Raw genomic sequence first — 9,998 nt, 5'->3', positions numbered from 1 at the left:
AAATAACTTTTTCAAAAGCCAGGACATCTCTTATCTCTAATGGGTACTTTTAAGGCCTTTATAGTCTGTTTACCAGGGTATGTGCTGTAGTTAGAACTAGATTTCTATTAGAACCTTACCTAGCCTCAATTTATGGTGAAATGTAAATTACCTTTCTGAAGCTGTTGTTAGTTTAATAATTGTTTTATTACTCTTGATAATTTATTTTGGGATATTACTGGAAATATGACAAGTGAATTGTGGGAGTTCTTTCAAACTTAATATTTTATCAGGCCTATCTTGAGAAACATTTCCAATTCTGATAGGTACTTATTTTATGTACTATCTTGATTTGATTAGGGATCAAGTAGAAATGTTATTTAAATTACAATTACTTCTTCTCATTTCTTATTAGAATCTGCTTCAAATTATAACTAATTAATAATAATTTATTTTTATTTATTCCAGGTAAAATTTAGATTTCAGTTCTTTCATTTTTCATTATTTATACCTACTCTTGTTTCTGGTGTCTTTAAAATAATTCATAACACCCCTCTTTTTGCGTCGGGGATTAAAAATTAATAAGAAGAGATTGCTTTAAGTAAGGGATAAGTTCACCTTTTTATCTGTTTATTTTGTAATCTAGTATGAACAATAACAAGTTACACATACATAGATAACAAAATTTTAAAGTTGGTACTTTCAGAGCCCTCTCTTTCCTTTTTCATCAACTTTATTGTTTTCTTTATTTTCTTGTAATAAGCCTCTGTCCTTTACAACAAACTATATTTCAAACATAAATATGTGCTATATAATAAATAAATACCTAAATATTCCCAAGTCCTTGTATCAGACCACAATGGTCACAGTTAGTGAACAAAAGAATTGGTTACCTAGGTTTTACAATTTCTCAAGCATCAAGTTTTCGACACATAATGTTATCTTGGGTACTGAAGGTAACATTACATGTAATTTGCATAATAATTAATTAGTAATTTTCATAACAAGTAAGGTCAATACATACATTACTTTAGCTACAATCTTTATAAGGCATGTAAAGTGTATGTAAAGGCATTCTTAGTAGATGTGAAGATGGATGGTTTGTGTCATTTGAGAATAGGCAAGTATCTATAGCTGATATTGAATTTATTGCCTCCATCCTTAGTAAATTATAAATGCGAAAGTGAGTTTGTTCCGCTTTCACGCCTTAACTACTGAACCTATTGCTATGAAAATTTGCGTATATCACTCTAGAAGTCCAAGATAAATAATAGGCTAGGTATAATCCCAAAAAAATGAGCTGTTCCCAAGGGATGACCATAAGTTGGTTTAGTGTTCTAAGACAATAAAATCGATTATCATCTAAGTACATTTTTCGTCGATTTACACAGAATTTTGCTGCAGGCATTCTATCCCGAAAAAGGGCATAGATACCTAGTTCCTGAAGGAATTGAAGGATATCAAATTGGTAACTTCTGAATTATGGTGTAAATTTAGAAAAATCTAATTTAAAACGAGCGAAGCCGCGGGTAAACAGCTAGTTGTAAAGAGGCACATTTTGTTTACGTCTCCAGGATGGCGTAATCTCTGAAATTACTGGACAAATTCCAACCATTCATTCACTAATTAAGCTGCAATGTTCCTGTTCCTACAATCAGGCTACTTTTTGCCATGATAAAGGCAAAGTTCTAATAAGACACAGTCAAAGTATCTTTTATTTATTACTAGCTTTTGCCCGCGGCTTCGCTCACGCAGAATTGGTAGGTATGTAGTTTAAAACTTTTTTGATCCCACAGGAACCATACATCAGGATAAAAAGTAGCCTATATGTTAATCCAGGGTATATATTACCTGTATACCATGTCAAATTTCATGCAAATCCGTTCAGCAGTTTTTGCGTGAAAGAGTACCTACCTAACAAACATCCATCTATCCATCCATACAAAATTTCGCGTTTATAATATTAGTAAGAAGTAAGATGGTAACATACTTACTTCAGACGCGTAATCCATTAGACCTAGTACCTAATTGAATATAAATTCGCCAATAAATCCAAAAGAAAACGTTGCATAAAAATACCTGCGCCAAATGACATGATTCAAATCTTAGCGGTTGTTATTTGGGATTTTTTCCCGATCCCTTGGGAATTTCGGTATTATAGTACCTTATATATGTCATTCTAGAAGTCCAACCAACTTGCTTGTTGTAGCTACTTGGCTTCGATGCACATGTACGTGTGCTGCAACATGCACACGCGAGGGAAGCGTACCTAGAGTACCTACCTAGGTACTTACTTTTGCGTGCCCGTGTCATTTTGCCATTCGATTCAAAGAGCTCTGTTTCTACAAATTTGGCCTAAATTCGTTTGTTTCAAGCATTGCATTACTATTACTATTGTCTATCCGACGTTTAGGCTCCGTTTCCACCAGAGATGTGCGAGAATGTGCTGCGAGGAACCTCACCTCGCTCCGCTCAGCTGTTTCAAAACATATTCCTCGCGACACATCCTCGCACATCTTTGGTGGAATGGTGGAAATACAGCCTTATGCGAACATGAATAAATACTACACGCAACAGAAATGCAAACATACATCTCTACCTCTTCGTACTGCAATTTTTTAAGTTAGTGTAGGTACGAAAGTTGGTAAATCACAGCTATAGTTTTTGTATAAAACTAGTGGGAGCAGCATAGTAATAGCACATAGATACCTATGGCCTCTCAAGCAACTCGTGGGAACTAACCGGGGCTCGTATCGTTTGAGTTTCCACCAGCTTTTCAATAAAGAAAAACATCTACGCGAGATGTTAGTTCTCTCTGCGTTTCATAGGATCTTCAATGGGGAGTGTTCCGACGAACTCTTCGATCTCATCCCAGCTGCTATGTTCCATCACCGTAGCACTCGGCATAAGGGTGGTTTTCACCCGCACCATCTCGACGATTGGTGCTCTTCCACAGTGCGGTAGGTGTCCATGGCCGGCGGTGTTCACTTTGCCAGCTGTTTGATTTAAAAAAAAAAGTGTCAACGAAATTCTCACGCTCTACCAATTCACGTAAAAAGCAAAAAATTGAAAAGTTCATTCAAATATCATTCTTTATTAGAAATCATTACGCTCGTGATTGATACCTACATTAATTATTCCATTCAACCAAAGCCATTGGATTCTCTCAAAATGGTGTTATTGAATTCACTTTCACCGAACTATTTGTCCGGGCTGTAAACCGTTGTTTTTATTGCTTCGGTGTTGCCGAAATTGATGGGCAGATAGCTTATTTACGTAAGCATTATCGTGTCACTCAAACAATAGCTTCAGCTGATCCGTGGTGCTTTCTATTTTAATTATAAAGTTACGTAAGCGTTCATTATTGATACATTATTGTGCGTACATACTAGATAATCGCAACAAAGCTTATTTCCATGCAGCGGATTTCCTTAACCGTAGCGGGCTTTAATTTTACTGAAATGCGTAGATGTGAGAATTGTTGCAGGGACGATCCATCCCTTCCTAGGAAAAAGTCGCTTAGAAATTAGTTATGAACACAAGTTCCAAAAAAAAAGCAACCTGAAATTCAAGATAAAAGCTGCCATTGGCTGCAGTATCAAGTTGGCTGGGTTACTAGAAGGCTTCCAATAGAAGTTAGATGTTTAAGGGCGGTAATACTAGGCTATGAGGTTAAGGAAAGCCGCCCAGGGCGACAGGCTGCGAGGGGTGGTGAAGCCACCTATTACAGGTTATTTTCTTAAATGCAACTGGCCCGGGGCGCCTAATCTAAATAAATCCAATAATCATTTATATCGTTTAAACAAATTATTGTTTAAGATGACGAGCCGTCATAGTGACGTTTTATTTTTTTGACACTAATAATGTTATTAGTGACTACCGACTGACCCCGACAAGCTTGCTAAATCCTTAGCATGTTATATTAATTCCGTATTCGGAAAATTACCCCCCCTCCCCGGCCCTGTTAGGACGACACCTTCAAGCGCGAATGTGTCTTTAAACTACCTACACCGACAATAGAGAAGCAAAGTAGTCTATCATTTCTACATCAAAATATAAATCGCTTCACTGGCAAAATATTAGATTTAGAATTACTCTCTGAAAAGTTAAAACTTAGATATTATCTGCTTAACAGAAACCTGGCTAAAAAAGATTCAATGCAATTTAATGTACATAATTATGCAATAGCCAGCGCCTTCTGCAGAGAATCTGCAGCAGGTGGCGGGTCTCTCATATTAGTGAAAAATGGTTTAAAGTTCAAAGAACGCAAAGACCTGTCCAGCCTTTCTGTTGAACGTGTATGCGAGATCGCTTCTGCGGAAACGGAACAGTATTTAATTTTATGTATATATAGACCACCAAACTCGAGAGTATTCCTTTGTTTATAAATACTATGGAAGATGTTCTAAGGAAATCAGTAAAACGTAATAAAGCGCTGGTGGTCTGCGGGGACTTTAATATCGATATTTTATCACAATCCGTTGAAAAAGACCAGTTTATTTCTGTTTTAAAATCTTTTAATTTAAATTTCTTATTTAATGAACCCACCAGAGTCACAACCACTTCGGCCACATGTATTGACAACATTTGGTTAACTTGTAAGTATTTAGAAAAAGCTGTTATCAGTGGAGTACGATCGGATCACAAAGCTCAAACAGTGAAGTTACCTCGGGCTAGGGGCGGTGTTAATCAAACCATAGAAATTAGGCCGTTGAACAAACAAAGACTTGACCGTCTCAAAACAAACATCGCGCAAAAAGTAAACAATTTAAAAGTAAATACTAAAAATCCAAACGAAAATTTCAAGATATTGTTAAATACTGTATGCGAGGAATACGATAAAACGTGTAGTAAAAAAACGTATTAAAATAGGAAACAAACTATCATTCAATGAATGGGCTACACCCGGAATACGTAGGAGTAGGGACGTCTTATATGATCTTTATGATAAGAAATCGTGTACCACTGATGAACGTTTCCACCAGTATGTCAGGGATTATTCAAAATTATTCAAAATTATATGTAATAAAGCAAAAGCAGCCCATGTAACTAATAAATTAAGTCCTCTGATGATAAAATTAAAACAGTTTGGAAAATTATAAATACTGAAACCGGTCGACGTAAGAACGCGGAGTCCTCTATATCATTAAAGATTAACAACGTATTAGAAACGGACGCGGTTAAAGTAGCTAACGAGTTTAATACCTACTTCTCTAAAATCCCCATCGAAAACGACAAAATGTCTCGCGTCTTCTCAAAGTTAGCTGAATCGCTCTTAAAACAAAATGTATCTATTCCAAACTTAAGTAATTTTAAATTCACGCATGTCTCTCCCTGTGACATCATTAAGACTTTTTAGATTATTGAAAGTAAAAAAAACGGAAGACTTGTGGGGCGTCTCAGTTAAGGTTCTACATTCCATTTTAGATGTCGTTGCTCCAACTTTAGCATTTATATTTAATAGCTGTATAGATGAAGGCGTATTTCCAGATTTGATGAAATATAGTAAAGTAGTTCCTATTTTTAAATCAGGTGATAAAGATAATCCCTCTGATTATCGTCCTGTGTCCATCCTATCAGCGTTTAGCAAAATATTCGAAAAAATAATGCTGACGCAAATGATCTCGCATTTTAATACCCATAAAATCATGCATCCACAGCAGTTCGGATTCACAAAAGGCAGGTCTACTACAGACGCGGGTCATAGTTTAGTTAAATTCATATTGCAAGCTTGGGAGGAATCACATGACGCTATAGGTGTATTCTGCGACCTTTCGAAAGCTTTTGATTGTGTGGATCATGATACTTTAATTTGTAAGTTAAATTTTTATGGCATTCGTGGCCTCGCTTTAGAACTCATTAAATCTTACCTCACACAAAGAAAGCAAAAGGTAGCGATTAACGGAACGGTATCGGAGGGATCTGTGGTCGAAATGGGAGTGCCTCAAGGATCCATTCTTGCCCCATTCCTGTATCTTATTTATGTAAATGACCTTACTTATATGGTAAGCCAAAAGTCGGGTATAGTTATGTTTGCTGACGACACGTCTTTACTGTTCAAGGTTAGTAGAAAAAGATACCGACTTCATTGAGCCCAATGAAACCCTGTCCGTGATATCCGCATGGTTTGCTGCCAATAATTTGTTACTAAATCCTAAGAAAACTAAATGTATTAAATCTCGTTGATAAATTCATCTAGCTCGAATTCAGTTTCTAATATAAAGTTAAATGGTCAAACTATTGAATTTGTAAAATCAACAGTATTTTTAGGAATAACGCTCGATTCTAAACTACAGTGGGGACCTCACGTCACAGCAATCGCGGGTAGATTGAGCTCTGCTGCTTTTGCAGTTTGGAAAATACGGCAGCTAACCGATGTGGCGACGGCACGGTGGTGTATTTTGCTTACTTTAATAGCATTATTTCGTACGGCCTTATTTTATGGGGATCTGCTGCAGACATTGAGTCAATTTTTATCTTACAAAGAGAGCAATTAGAGCAATTTATAATTTGAAGACGCGTGAATCTTTAAGATCTTTTTTTAAGGAAACAGATATCCTAACCCTGCCGTCGCTTTATGTTTTTGAAATAATCATGTATGTTAGGAAGAAACATATGTGATTTTCCCACTAACGTCGATAAGCCAAGGCTACTAGAAACACAGGGAAGCTTAAAGTTCCATCTTACAGACTGGCTAAAACCAAAAAGTCTTTTCTGGGAAATTGCATACGTTTTTATAATAAAATTCCAAAAAATATTACAAATGAAACGGATACAAAATTCAGATCTATTGTCAAGAAGACATTAATATCAAAGGCGTATTATAAAGTTAATGATTATATCATGGACAGGGATATTTGGAAATAATTCCGATCCGCATTAGCGATCCCTTCAAATAGCGAACCTACTGTGTTAAAAATAAAGTTGTGTTAAATACTTGTGATGTATACATATCATTTAATAATATTGTAAATCTGTTTTAAAAAAAAAATATATATAACCTCGTTGAGTTCTTGCCGGATTCTTCTCAGCAGAGGTTTTCCGAACCGGTGGTAGATTTTTTTGACATTCATAAGTGCTTGTTGTAGCCTAAATTGAATAAAGATATTTTGACTTTGACTTTGACTTTGACTTTGAATCTTTAAATAAGCCTCTGGAGATGAACATTGATATTACAGACGTTTTGAAAATCGCTTGTACTCTTAGAATCCCTGAGTAATTCAGACCAGCGTTGCAAGACGTCCTGATTTTGGCGAGAAGTCCCGATTTTAAAATCAAAATAAAATGTCCCGCGGGGGACAGGTTCAGTCCCGCTTTTCGGGGATAACTCGACCGTGCATGCAGCAAGCTGAGGAAGCGCGACCAGGTGGCATTTTTGCTACCTATTGTCAAGTAAACGTAATTTAAGTGGTGAAACAAGCCCTAAATATTTCAAAAATTATATACACGTCATTTAAATATGTCCCGCTTTCGACTACAGAATCCCGCGTTTTTTCACTCAAAAACTTTCAAAATCCCGACCTGCTAAAAAAAATCTGGCAATGCTGATCCAGACTCTACAATCATTTTACCTATTTCGGAAATTGCACGGACACAATTTGTATCTCCACAACTTTCCTCGGAAAAATTAGTACCACTGGCAAAAAGGTTCTTATGGCGTGTCTGCCATTGCCTTTGCCATGGCGTTGATATTGATGTCATACCTAATATTCAATGCGTAATCCCCACAAAATTATGCTACAAAATATCGCATCAGATTTTTGCTATTACCTCAAACCTCTATTATGATGACTGAATATATATATTTTTTTTCTAGGCACGATCGAATTCTAATCGGTAAAAGTGTATCGGCTGACCCTGTCTGTCTTTATTATAATCACCTCTTACCCACTTTTTGCTTTTCGGACATTATGCTTTCGTTTTTACTGTTTGTGCAGACATTATGGTATTCTGACGCAGCCAGCCCCGTTGTGCCTGAAAAAGAAAGGTTCGTTGCGGATGTTTGTGAAGTAATTAACTATTTTATTAGTATTAGTTAATTAGTTAATTTAAAATAGATTTTTGGAATTTGTGATTACCACTTTTGGGTTCTCAGTGATGTGGAATCGTGAGATTATGAAATAACTCTCTTACACTTTTGCTTATCAACAATGGTCGCCACCGACGGTGCAATACGGGGTCAACGCCCTCAATCATAATGCTAATATAATATAAGTATGCCCGGGATTCTTAGATCTAAGATGTAGAAGGAAATATTTTTTTCTGATTTCAGTAAGTGTCCATGAAGTCTATAAATAAGTCAACAATAAGTAATCGAAATAAATACTGAGCATATAAGTTTAAATCACAACATGGGAACTTAATGAACCAAAGATCTGTCCGTTCTCGGCTTAGCTAAGAGACTGTTACTCGTAGTGCTGTAATTTTTAACCCCCGACGCAAAAAGAGGGGTGTTATAATTTTGGCCGCTATGTGTGTCTGTCTGTGGCACCGTAGCTCTTCAACGGGAAGACCGATTTGAATGCGGTTTTTTTTATTTGAAATCAGGTTTGCTAACTATGGTTCTTAGAGGAGTTTCATCAAAATCGGTGTAGCCGTTTTTGAGATATTGAGCTTTGAAGTGACAAAGTCGAGAGTTTTCCAACTTTTTGTTGGTTAGGTTATGCTTGAGTAATGTATGTTGACCACGCCGACAAAGTGGTAAAATAATTTATTTTTTTTACAAAAAAAATTAGGGTACGACCCCTCCACGTAGTGATTTTTTTTCCCTACTTGACTGCTTTTTTTTAAAATAAATTTGCTAAAGTCCATTTTTCGATTTTGGGATCCGTAGGCGCGTTTTTTTAACTCACGGATTTTTAACCGTTTCAAATGTATTTTTTTCGACCATTCGTTCTTGCAAATCGGCTTCCAGGATGTGATACATTCGTGATTACTGATCAGCGTTACAATCATTTCTGTAATGACATTTTCTAAAAGCAGAGCAGAGCAAGCCGCCTCCATTGACCCGTGACTCAGTCCCACGGTTTTACCGTAGAACTGCTTCAGTTCTATTTACCTACTACACTTTTTGTTGTTAATTCAATCAGTCGAAAAAATCTTGGAATAATACTCTTAACGAACGAGTAACATCCCTTGCCTTTTGTTAAACATTATCTTGGAATATTTTTTGAAGCCACAAACACTTGGTTTGGCCTACTTTACCCCTATAATGGATGACCCTAAACGATCATAGTATAATTTATAATACTACCTGCATGAACCTAATAGCGGTTATGTATTTTGATGAACTTAAGGGGTTTGCTCCTGGTTAGCTCATGAGCAATGTCCCCGTTAGATGGCGCTGTTATCAATAGTTCCTTTTTTCAGTTTTTTTCGTAAATTCTGATGAAGATTATTTCACCAAAAACTAGTGGCGGGAGTAATCTAAGCGTAACCGATTTTTTGACCCCACACTCGAAATGAAATATTCCGCCAAAGCCGCAAACGAGGTGCTTTACTTTGAACGTCAATTGCGGCCGTATACGGACACTAGGAGCTCACGCACACACTCAAATAGACAGCGCCAGCTAGCGAAAGTCTATTGCGACACTTAGCTACCCGATGGGGTACTCCTTCGAGTAATATTCACATTTTTTTATCGAGTCACGAAATTTTGTACTAACTGTACTTTACTCGAAAATTTTACTACGACCTATAAAATCTATAAGTATTTTATTGATAATTAGAAGCAGGGTCTTGGATAACTGTTCGCATATTAAATACGAGCCAAACGCCTTTCAAGTGGTCATAATATGTGTACGATAAATTGAGAAAATTACCGAGATTCTGACCACGGTTTCTTGTCTTGGTTTTGATGGTCTTGCTATTATTCAGGTTATATTTATAGTTACTTTTCGTAGTTACTACTTCTTGCTAAAGTGGTCATGGTTCGTCGGTTGAAAATCGGTAGCAAATCTACAGGACGAGTTTCTTGGGAAAATAGTGCGGTGGTTTGTCCTTACCTTCCACGCCGCAGA

This window comes from Choristoneura fumiferana, chromosome 21 (genome assembly GCF_025370935.1).
Source record: "Choristoneura fumiferana chromosome 21, NRCan_CFum_1, whole genome shotgun sequence".
NCBI lineage: Eukaryota > Metazoa > Arthropoda > Insecta > Lepidoptera > Tortricidae > Choristoneura > Choristoneura fumiferana.
This window is presented reverse-complemented; position numbering follows the sequence as displayed.